The sequence below is a fragment of the Oncorhynchus mykiss genome, chromosome 2 (assembly GCF_057628025.1).
Source record: "Oncorhynchus mykiss isolate SJ-2025 chromosome 2, ASM5762802v1, whole genome shotgun sequence".
NCBI classification, from domain to species: domain Eukaryota; kingdom Metazoa; phylum Chordata; class Actinopteri; order Salmoniformes; family Salmonidae; genus Oncorhynchus; species Oncorhynchus mykiss.
The window spans coordinates 24679819-24693085 of record NC_143023.1 but is presented as its reverse complement, the minus strand read 5'-3'; positions in this window follow the sequence as shown (position 1 = coordinate 24693085).

Sequence of the window (13267 nt, the reverse complement as noted above, 5' to 3'; positions counted from 1 at the left end):
AAATTGAAATTTGCTATCGTAAATGTTAGCAACACCTCCGCCTTTTTGGGATGCCCGGGGGATATGGTCACTAGTGTAGCCAGGAGGTGAGGCCTCATTTAACACAGTAAATTCATCAGGCTTAAGCCATGTTTCAGTCAGGCCAATCACATCAAGATTATGATCAGTGATTAGTTCATTGACTATAATTGCCTTTGAAGTAAGGGATCTAACATTAAGTAGCCCTATTTTGAGATGTAAGGTATCATAATCTCTTTCAATAATGACAGGAATGGAGGTGGTCTTTATCCTAGTGAGATTGCTAAAGCGAACACCGCCATGTTTAGTTTTGCCCAACCTAGGTCGAGGCACAGACACGGTCTCAATGGTGATAGCTGAGCTGACTACACTGACTGTGCTAGTGGCAGACTCCACCATGCTGGCAGGCTGGCTAACAGCCTGCTGCCTGGCCTGCACCCTATTTCATTGTGGAGCTAGAGGAGTTAGAGCCCTGTCTACGTTGGTAGATAAGATGAGAGCACCCCTCCAGCTAGGATGGAGTCCGTCACTCCTCAGCAGGTCAGGCTTGGTCCTGTTTGTGGGTGAGTCCCAGAAAGAGGGCCAATTATCTACAAATTCTATCTTTTGGGAGGGGCAGAAAACAGTTTTCAACCAGCGATTGAGTTGTGAGACTCTGCTGTAGAGTTTGTATTACTCACTGCTTTAGCACACTCCAACCCTCACGCCAACCCTGACGTCCTTGCCGTGTCTGAATCCTGGCTTAGGAAGGCCACCAAAAATTCTGAGATTTCCATACACAATTACAACATTTTCCGTCAAGATAGAACTGCTAAAGGGGGAGGAGTTGCAATCTACTCCAGAGATAGCCTGCAAAGTTCTGTCATACTATCCAGGTCTATGCCCAAACAGTTCGAGGTTCTAATTTAAAAAATGAATCTCTCCAGAAATAAGTCTCTCAATGTTGCCGCCTGTTATAGACCCCCCTCAGCTGCCAGCTGTGCCCTGGAGACCATATCTGAATTGATTGCCCCCCATCTATCTTCAGAGTTTGTTCTGTTAGGTGACCTAAACTGGGATATGCTTAACACCCCGGCAATCCTACAATCTAAGCTAGATGCCCTCAATCTCACACAAATTATCAAGGAACCCACCAGGTACAATCCTAAATCCATAAACATGGGCACCCTCATATATATTATCCTGACCAACTTGCCCTCCAAATACACCTCTGCTGTTTTCAATCAGGATCTCAGCGATCACTGCCTCATTGCCTGCATCCGCTATGGGTCCGTGGTCAAACGACCACCCCTCATCACTGTCAAACGCTCCCTAAAACACATCTGCGAGCAGGCCTTTCTAATAGACCTGGCTCGAGTATCCTGGAAGGATATTGACCTCATCCCGTCAGTCGAGGATGCTTGGTCCTTCTTTAAAAGTGCATTCCTCACCATCTTAAATAAGAATGCCCCATTGAAAACTTTTTGACCTAAGAACAGAAATAGCCCTTGGTTCACTCCAGACCTGACTGCCCTCGACCAGCACAAAACATCCTGTGGCGGACTGCACTAGCATCGAATGGCCCCCGCGATATGCAACTTTTCAGTGAAGTCAGGAACCAATACACGTAGTCAGTCAGGAAAGCTAAGGCTAGCTTTTTCAAACAGAAATTTAGCTCTATAGCTCTAACTCCAAAATGTTTTGGGGCACTGTAAAGTCCATGGAGAATAAGATCACCTCCTCCAGCTGCCCACTGCACTGAGACTAGGAAACACTGTCACCACTGATAAATCCATGATGATTGAACATTTCAATAAGCATTACGCTATTGCTGGACATGCTTTCCTCCTGGCTACCCCTACCCCGGCCAAAAGCTCCACACCCCCCGCAGCTACTTGCCCAAGCCTCCCCAGCTTCTCCTTCACCCAAATCCAGACAGCAGATGTTCTGAAAGAGCTGCAAAACCTGGACCTGTACAAATCAGCTGGGCTAGACAATCTGGATCCTCTCTTTCTAAAATTATCCACCGCCATTGTTGCAACACCTATTACCAGTCTGTTCAACCTCTCTTTCGTATCATCTGAGATCCCTAAAGATTGGAAAGCTGCCGTGGTCATCCACCTCTTCAAAGGGGGTGACACTCTAGACCCAAACTGTTATAGACCTATATCCATCCTGCCCTGCCTTTCTAAAGTGTTCGAAAGCCAAGTTAATAAACAGATAACTGACCATTTTTGAATCCCACCGTATCTTCTCCGCTGTGCAATCCGGTATTCGAGCAGGTCACAGGTGCACCTCAGCCACGCTCAAGGTACTAAACGATATCATAACCGCCATCGATAAAAGACAGTACTGTGCAGCCGTCTTCATCGACCTGGCCAAGGCTTTCGACTCTGTCAATCACCATATTCTTATCACCATATTCAACAGCCTTGCTTTCTCAAATGACTGCCTCACATGGTTCACCAACTACTTCTCAGACAGAGTTCAGTGTGTCAAATCGGAGGGCCTGTTGTCCGGACTTCTGGCAGTCTCTATGGGGGTACCACAGGGTTCAATTCTAAGGCCGACTCTTTTCTCTATATATATCAACGATGTCGCTCTTGCTGCGGGTGATTCCCTGATCCACCTCTACGCAGACGACACCATTCTGTATACATCTGGCCCTTCTTTGGACACTGTGTTAACTAACCTCCAAACAAGCTTCGTTGCCATACAACACTCCTTCCGTCGCCTCCAACTGCTCTTAAACGCCAGTAAAACCAAATGCATGCTTTTCAACCGTTCGCTACCTGCACCCCCCCCCCCCCCCCCCCCCCCTCCCCGACTATCATCACTACTCTGGACGGTTCTGACTTTTCTGAGAATATGTGGACAACTACAAATACCTAGGTGTCTGGCTAGACTGTAAACTCTCCTTCCAGACTCATATTAAACATCTCCAATACAAAATTAAATCTAAATTTGGCTTCCTATTTCACAACAAAGCCTCCTTCACTCACACAGCCAAACATACCATCCTAAAACTGACTATCCTACCGATCCTCGAATTCGGCGATGTCATTTACAAAATAGCTTCCAATACTCTACTCAGCAAATTGAATGTAGTCTATCACAGTGCCATCTGTTTTGTCACCAAAGCCCTTTATACCACCCACCACTGCGACCTCTATACTCTAGTCGGCTGGCCCTCTCTACATATTCGTCGCCAGACCCACTCGCTGCAGGTCATCTATAAGTCTATGCTAGGTAAAGCTCCGCCTTATCTCAGCTCACTGGTCACAATAACAACACCCACCCGTAGCACGCGCTCCAGCAGGTATATTTCACTGGTCATCCCCAAAGCCAACACTTCCTTTGGCCGCCTTTCCTTCCAGTTCTCTGTTGCCAATGACTGGAACTAATTGTAACAATCGCTGAAGCTGGAGACTGATATTTCCCTCACTAACTTTAAACATCAGCTATCAGATGGGCTGTGTACAGCTGCAGCGATCGGTTAGCTGAGCAGCTGAGCAGCTGTACACAGCCCATCTGTAAGTAGCCCACCCAATCTACCTATCTCATCCCCATATTGTTTTTATTTACTTTTCTGCTCTTTTGCACACCAGTATTTTTACTTGCACATCACCATCTGCAAATCTACCATTCCAGTGTTCATTTTCTAATTTGTAATTACTTCGCTACTATGGCCTATTTATTGCCTTACCTCTTCACTCCATTTGCATACACTGTATATAGACTTTCTTTTTGTTCTATTGTGTTATTGACTGTATGCTTGTTTATGCAATGTGTAACTCTGTGTTGTTGTTTGTGTTGCACTACTTTGCTTTATCTTTGCCAGGTCGCAGTTGTGTATGAGAACTTGTTCTCAACTGCCATACCTGGTTAAATAAAGGTGAAATACTTTTTTTTTAAAGAAGCAGGGAAGAGGGAGGGAGAGACGAGAGACACCAACCAATCAAGCCGCTATAGTAGACTAATAGCTGCCATAGCTAGGTTGTTTTTCATCAAATTTGATTAGGTAGTACCTGTCTTGACTGTATCAAACCGGGAGAAGCTAGTCAAGCTAGCTAACGTTATCTAGATAGGCTAATTGAGGATCCAGTGCATGCGCATTCACATTCTACAGTTACAAATAACAACAACTCCATTCAGAATATTAAGTAGCATCCTACTTGTTGGTTCTTGGTCGTCTTTCTCCTTTAACTTTTAATTTCGTCATTTTGATTCCATCTTTCATTGATTAAATGTCTCCTAACTTGTGCCCCACATGGATGCTCTATGACTGTAGCCTATTGTCGCTTTGGTGACTTATGATTGACTAACAACAACAACAACAAGCTCCACGCCCCACTCTTGAGAAAAACAAGAACAGCAGCATAAATTATAAAATGCATCTCTCTCTCAACTGCAGCAGTCACGTTTGGATCTGCAAAAGCCCTTCCAGACAAGTCAGTTAAAATTACACATACCGGAGACCTGTGACAATCATATCAGATTCAACCCAGACGCGTGACATTATTTAAAATTCTGGATCTGGACCCTCTCGGGTCCCGGATCTGGTCTTGGGTATTCGGATATCCCTCCTCCATCCATTATTTCTCTCCTCCTCTACCAATCATTTGCCTCCCCTTCCTTCCCCCTCCTCTGGTCCCCATGGCTGTTCCTGTGCCTCTGCTCCCACCTGCTCCCTCTCATGTCCTCTCCTCTGCCCCAGGTACCAGGGTACAATGCAGCCCATGCAGCTCCAGCTGGCAGCAGCTGGGTCCTCAGCACTTCATTCTATTGGCTGAGATTAATAGTGGACTCTTTGGCCCGGGCCATCTCTTCCTCTGACAGGCATTTTTCTGGCTTCTTCTGTCGCTACTGACACCTGATACAATGCTGCTAGAACACCACATGATGGAGGAACTAATGGCCCTGTCGTCTAATGTGGGCCAGCTGGCAGGGTGTGTGTGTGTGTGTGTGTGTGTGTGTGTGTGTGTGTGTGTGTGTGTGTGTGTGTGTGTGTGTGTGTGTGTGTGTGTGTGTGGCAATAGGACCAGAAGAGTCTGAAAGTAGGAGTACAGATACAGGATCAGTTTTTCATTTTAGATCATAATGATTAAGATTATATGGTCAGGGGAGATCTGATCCTAGATCAGCACTCCTACGCTGAGACACTTTTTGACTATGGGCCCAGTGCTGGTGTGTGCTGAGGTAACCTTGGCTTTGGATGATGATAATGCAGTCTGCTGATCAGCCAGCACATGCATCTGTTTAATTACTCTCAGCCTTAATTGTGTGTAGAAGAATTTAATTAGCATAATGCTCCAGAATGTGCATACACACACACACACACACACACACACAGAGAGAGGTTCCCCCGCCTGCAGATGGTAAGGGTTCATTCAGCAGAGAGGAGACAGGAGAGGGCCTGCTCTGTATATTATGGTGAGTTTCACAACACGTTGTGGAAGGAATGACTTCTTCATTACGGAGCTCATTACTCATCATGGAATATGCAAATAAGATTGGAAAGAATTAAGACTCTCCACTCAGAGGTCTGTATCGACACTAAGGGTAAATCTTTGTCTACAGTAACTAATTCAGAAGCCCTGCTGCTGCCCTGTTCATCAGCATGTTGAGAAGGATATTACTTAGCAACAATAGGACCTGTGGGGACACACTGAACGGTTTTCAACCACCAATAAATAACTAAATATATTGTCTTTAGTTTCTCTCATATCATTGATTGCGTTGCACTCAATATGCTGTCAAATCGAGTTGTAAAGTGATTCAATATTTCACGGGACTGTAAAAACAGAATGAGCTCATGGTATGGGAACCAAGAAGCACAGGTTTACATTCATACAGTATACTGTTTATAAGCTTTATGTAATTCATGATTTTGATAACAACAACAACATTTATAACTGTGAAAACTGTGTCCCACAGCTTGGGTGTAAACATTTTATGTGGTATGTTTGTGAGTTCTCTCCTGAACAGTCCTCAGTCAAATCCAACATGCCTCCTCTGGAACCTTCTCTATTTTTCCCCTCTTTATCACTATGGAGGTCTGCACCTTTGATATTACTCTACACACACATATACACACACACACACACACACACACACAATCACACACACATAAACATAAACACACAAAGAAACACATACACAATCACACACATACACACACACACACACACAAAATCACACACACACACACACACACACACACACACACACACACACACACACACACACTAACATACACACACAAAAAACACATACGCACACACACCCACATACACACACAAACATATACACACACACAAAAACCCACACACCAGGTTTTCAAACACATTTTCCGCTAGCAGGGAGACTTCATAAATCTTTCATGTTAAGTGTCCCCTCGGCTCCCCTCTCCTCCACTTGGCTTTGTTTGTCTCTCTCTCTCCCCTCTCTATCTATCCCCCCACTCTCTCTCTCTCCCTCTATCTAACCCACCAACCCACCCACCCTCTCTCTCTCTCTCTCTCTCTCTCTCTCTATCCACCCACTCTCGCTCTCTTCCTCCCTCTCTCTCCCCTCTCTCTCTCTCTCCCTCCCACTCTCTATCCAATCTTTATCTCTCTCTCCCCTTCTCTCTCTGTCTCTCATTCTCTCTTCATGCTTATATGGATCACATCAGACCTGGGAAACACAGGTGGGCTCAACACAGGGCCACGGCAGGGAAAGGGCCGGGAAACACACCACTATTAAACTTCCACCTGGACCCCTCACACACACACACACACACACACAGGAAGCACACACACATACACATAAACACATACAGTACACACACATTCGGTTCCGCCCAGGCCCCCAGTTTCCCGTCTAGAGCGTCACAAACTCTGCTGGTTGGCTACTGCGTAGCAACCTAGGGGTGCCAAAAGCCCTGGTACTGTATGCCCTAGAAAGACTATGTAAATTAGGATCATAAGAACGGCCCCAACAAATTATTTACGGACGTTTTGGCATCAAAAGTTCAATCCCCGTGGTGAATTTTTAGTTTGCTACAAATCAAGACATTTAATTAAATAGTTACCCATTCTGATCCTTACGGCCACTTTCCTTAACCATTTTTTGGTTCTGTTCAACCCCATTCAGCAATATAGCGTGCTTCAAATTCAAATACTTCCAACTTCAAGTGCCATCAGGAGTTTTCTATAGGAATGTGTGGATGACGTCAGTGCCATCAGGAGTTTTCTATAGGAATGTGTGGATGACGTCAGTGCCATCAGGAGTTTTCTATAGGAATGTGTGGATGACGTCAGTGCCATCAGGAGTTTTCTATAGGAATGTGTGGATGACGTCAGTGCCATCAGGAGTTTTCTATAGGAATGTGTGGATGACGTCAGTGCCATCAGGAGTTTTCTTTAGGAATGTGTGGATGACGTCAGTGCCATCAGGAGTTTTCTATAGGAATGTGTGGATGACGTCAGTGCCATCAGGAGTTTTCTATAGGAATGTGTGGATGACGTCAGTGCCATCAGGAGTTTTCCATAGGAATGTGTGGATGACGTCAGTGCCATCAGGAGTTTTCTATAGGAATGTGTGGATGACGTCAGTGCCATCAGGAGTTTTCTATAGGAATGTGTGGATGACGTCAGTGCCATCAGGAGTTTTCTATAGGAATGTGTGGATGACGTCAGTGCCATCAGGAGTTTTCTATAGGAATGTGTGGATGACGTCAGTGCCATCAGGAGTTTTCTATAGGAATGTGTGGATGACGTCAGTGCCATCAGGAGTTTTCTATAGGAATGTGTGGATGACGTCAGTGCCATCAGGAGTTTTCTATAGGAATGTGTGGATGACGTCAGTGCCATCAGGAGTTTTCTATAGGAATGTGTGGACGACGTCAGTGCCATCAGGAGTTTTCTATAGGAATGTGTGGACGACGTCAGTGCCATCAGGAGTTTTCTATAGGAATGTGTGGACGACGTCAGTGCCATCAGGAGTTTTCTATAGGAATGTGTGGACGACGTCAGTGCCATCAGGAGTTTTCTATAGGAATGTGTGGACGACGTCAGTGCCATCAGGAGTTTTCTATAGGAATGTGTGGACGACGTCAGTGCCATCAGGAGTTTTCTATAGGAATGTGTGGACGACGTCAGTGCCATCAGGAGTTTTCTATAGGAATGTGTGGACGACGTCAGTGCCATCAGGAGTTTTCTATAGGAATGTGTGGACGACGTCAGTGCCATCAGGAGTTTTCTATAGGAATGTGTGGATGACGTCAGTGCCATCAGGAGTTTTCTATAGGAATGTGTGGATGACGTCAGTGCCATCAGGAGTTTTCTATAGGAATGTGTGGACGACGTCAGTGCCATCAGGAGTTTTCTATAGGAATGTGTGGACGACGTCAGTGCCATCAGGAGTTTTCTATAGGAATGTGTGGACGACGTCAGTGCCATCAGGAGTTTTCTATAGGAATGTGTGGACGACGTCAGTGCCATCAGGAGTTTTCTATAGGAATGTGTGGACGACGTCAGTGCCATCAGGAGTTTTCTATAGGAATGTGTGGATGACGTCAGTGCCATCAGGAGTTTTCTATAGGAATGTGTGGATGACGTCAGTGCCATCACTACTGATTTTAATAGCTATGGTTCCTCCAGCAAACCGTTAAAGGTTCCTGCAAGAACCCCTCAACTAACCGAAGGTGCAAATATGAACCATTGACTATGGTTCCTTGAGGATCTCCAGGGGATCTCCTACTCACAAAGGCATCTAAGGGCATCTCATCTTTTAACTTCCTTTCAAAAGCTGAACCTTAACCTGTTAGAGCTCTAGGGGCGCTATTTCATTTTTGGATAAAAAACGTTCCCGTTTTAAGCGCGATATTTTGTCACGAAAAGATGCTCGACTATGCATTCTTGACAGTTTTGGAAAGAAAACACTCTGAAGTTTCAGAATCTGCAAAGATTTTGTCTGTAAGTGCCCCAGAACTCATTCTACAGGCGAAACCAAGATGATGCATCACCCAGGAATTAGCAGAATTTCTGAAGCTCTGTTTTCCATTCTCTCCTTATATGGCTGTGATGGCGCAACGAATGAGCCTACACTTTCTGTCGTTCGCCCAAGGTCTTAGCAGCATTGTGACGTATTTGTAGGCATATCATTGGTAGATTGACCATAAGAGACTACATTTTCCAAGTGTCCGCCTGGTGTCCTGCGTCGAATTCGGTGCGCAATTGCCAGCTGCTTCTACTTTACCATTTGATTCAGGGGAGAAAGCATGTGTCCAAGAACGATGTATCAATGAAGAGATATGTGAAAAACACCTTGATGATTGATTCTAAACAACGTTTGCCATGTTTTCAGTCGATATTATGGAGTTAATTTGGAAAAAAGTTTGCGTTTTGAGGACTGAATTTATGGATTTTTTTTGGTAGCCAAATGTGATGTATAAAACGGAGCTATTTCTAATACACAAGGAATCTTTTTGGAAAAACTGAGCATCTGCTATCTAACTGAGAGTATCCTCATTGAAAACATCAGAAGTTCTTCAAAGGTAAATGATTTTATTTGAAGGCTTTTATGTTTTTGTTAATGTTGCGTGCTGGATGCTAACGCTAATGCTAACGCTAAATGCTAACGCGAAATGCTAACTCTAGCTAGCTACTTTTACACAAATGATTGTTTTCCTATGGTTGAGAAGCATATTTTGAAAATCTGAGATGACAGTGTTGTTTACAAAAGGCTAAGCTTGAGAGATGGCATATTTATTTCATTTCATTTGCGATTTTCATAAATAGTTAACGTTGTGTTATGCTAATGAGCTTGCTGATAGATTTACACAATCCTGGATACAGGGGTTTTTTCATAGCTAAACGTGACGCAGAAAACGGAGCGATTTGTCCTAAACAAATAATCTTTCAGGAAAAACTGAACATTTGCTATCTGAGAGTCTCCTCATTGAAAACATCTGAAGTTCTTCAAAGGTAAATTATTTTTTTGAATGCTTTTCTGTTTTTTTGTGTAAATGTTGCCAGCTGAATGCTAATGCTAAATGCTACGTTAGCCATCAATACTGTTACACAAATGCTTGTTTTGCAATGGTTGAGAAGCATATTTTGAAAATCTGAGATGACAGTGTTGTTAACAAAAGGCTAAGCTTGAGAGCTAGCATATTTATTTCATTTCATTTGCGATTTTCATGAATAGTTAACGTTGCGTTATGGTAATGAGCTTGAGTCTGTATTCACGAACCCGGATCCGGGATGGGGAGATCAGAAAGGTTAACCCCCCCTCCTTTAGAGGCAGTTTTGACTTGAACACAACCTCAGTGTAGATCTGACTAGAGACCAGGTTCAATCAGTGATCATGTATCCAACCAAAGAACCCCCGACCATAGACGACCCAACACAAACACGCACACACATTTAGTGTCATTTAACCCATTTAATCCCACATTTTTCCCAGACATGAAAATATCCAAATCAAGTGTCATTAGTAACCCTTTGAAGTGATCAATCATTCTTTTTTGAAATGTTAATGGAAAAGTAGGTGAAAAGGTGTGTTTTATGGTCAGTCACAATTGTGACCGGTGGGATAATGTTACATATACTAAATTAACATATTTCTCCTATGCAGTTATCAAAGTTCTTATATCTAATATATATATTGAAACATTAATATTGTAACTTTATTGTAACATTTGAACTTGTACTTTAGTGCAATATTCATTGTAACACTTTAGTGCAACATTCACTAACAACTGTATAGCCTGTGATTCATTCCCACTGAACATAAAGGTAACATTTAGGATAGAGGTAGCCTGTAGAATATGCATTCAAGTAGAGGCCTACACTGAACAAAATGCAATTATATATATAAATATATATAAATATATATATATATAAATGTATATAAATATATGAAATACTTTTTTGCCCCACTGTATAACTGCCACTGCACAATGAGTGCTTATATATATTTATATCATAGAGGTAGGCTTCAGAACCAAGTGCACGATTAGTTTGTGCATCACTATTTTGAACTGTGATCAGTCAGAACTACTTTCATACTGTATGTCTTGAATCAATTGATCCTCATTTCCAAAAACATTTCAGTCATTTTGATTATTTTCATCAACTATGCTTTTCTTCCTAGAGTCCATTGTATTGCTTCTCCTCACCCTTTATTGACTTTTCTATTTTTCTTTCATTGGCTTTTTCAGCCCTATTTCATTCTCTCTCATCTCCTTTTCTGCTGTCCATGGTATATCTTGAAGCACTCAATGTGCAGTGGCGCTTTGCATTTCTCACATGCATAGGTAGTGCGTTTGTCACAATGACGACATCTCTGGAACCGGTGCATCGTGTTGATTGGCCAGTGAGAAGCTTTGTCATATCTTGCCTGATCTTCAACAGTAGCAGCCAGTAAAGATCTCCTTCCGGGGCTCAGTGGTTTCGTGCCAAACTTTTGCATATTTGGGCTGTATACTATGTGTTTTGGAATCACATCGGTGGCTTGTAGAGGCCCTTGGCTCTTCTGACTGGACCCTCTGGCGGGTAGAGGCTCTTGGTTCTTCATGGAGAGGGGTGGGGAAGGTTGTGGATGGGGGGGGTGAGGGGTAGATCATCATCACTGATAACGTTGTTCCTGTCATGATCTGTTTGCATAGGTTCAATATGTGCATTCAACAGCCTGGCTGGCAAATGGCCTGTCCATAGTCCATATCTGACCCATCGCTATCACATTCACTCAGGACAGCATCTTTCTCGTTTTGAGGGATAACTGCAATGTTGCATGCCTTGTCTGGGCAGTCACCTAGATGCAACATATCCAGAACTCAAAGTGAAACTAAAAGAAATAACAGAGTAGAAAGTTAGGTAGAACAAGAACTATGTATGTGTATATCTATATCTATACCTAGATGCACTGTGTTATCCTGCTGGTCACTATTGTTGCTGTCAACATGTTTACACATTCTATGACCACACTGAACAAAGTTGAGTAATTGCAAATGCATATATCAATACTAGACACCTTAAAGATGACGTATACCAAAAATCTTTGTCCTATCTGAATGTTAACATACTTTACTAACCTTTTGTTTGGGAGCTTTAATGCAGCCATCGTCTTCTCATGGTGCAACCAGGAAGTAAACAGCTCTGGTCATGTGACAATTTAAAATAAACATGTAACACTGCACATATTTCATTGAGACCCTTTACTATTTCAATATTTGATGGAAATGCATTGATATATGATTCAGTAAAATTCTTAGAGCCTTTTAACTGAAAAGTTTATTATGGTCACTGTTGTGACCGATGGGATTAAATAGGTTAATGTTTCTGACAGCTACATGCGACTGACGTGCCAGAGCATCCCAACTTCAACCACTCCTTAACGAGGTTTAATGAGCCAGTGAACCTTGATGAGGCTTAAGGAGGGTTAACGAGCGTGTTGACCCTGACAACGGCTAATGGCTGCTGTTGTGACTCAACGTTTCTCCTGATTAAGGCCAGGCTAGACTGATGAGGAAGGAGGAGCCTGTCTGACACCCTGCCAGGGGTACCTTGGACCTTCATTCTACCTCCTCTGGCTTCTGTCCTCTAGTCCTCTATGGGTCTCCTGTTCCCATCGATCTCACATCCCAGGCATAGAGTCTATCATAGTGATGAGATGAAAATAAATCCTCTCATGTAATTTCCTCTGATTTTACTTTCCCTTTGTTTTCAGAACATTCTCTTTAGGAATGTGTCCATATTTGGATGTAAGGAAAGAAAAAAGAGCACAGCTTGAGCTAAAGTAAATAGCCAGTCTTTAACCTCAGAGCAATGTTCAAGTAAGAGCACCAACAAGGAAGAGCACCAACAAGTAAGAGTACCAACAAGGAAGAGCACCAACAAGGAAAAGCACCAACAAGGAAAAGCACCAACAAGTAAGAGCACCAACAAGTAAGAGCACCAACAAGTAAGAGCACCAACAAGTAAGAGCACCAACAAGTAAGAGCACCAACAAGGAAAAGCACCAACAAGTAAAAGCACCAACAAGTAAGAGCACCAACAAGTAAGAGCACCAACAAGTAAGAGCACCAACAAGTAAGAGCACCAACAAGTAAGAGCACCAACAAGGAAGAGCACCAACAAGGAAGAGCACCAACAAGGAAGAGCACCAACAAGTAAGAGCACCAACAAGTAAGAGCACCAACAAGGAAGAGCACCAACAAGGAAGAGCACCAACAAGTAAGGGCACCAACAAGGAAGAGGACCAACAAGGAAGAGCACCAACA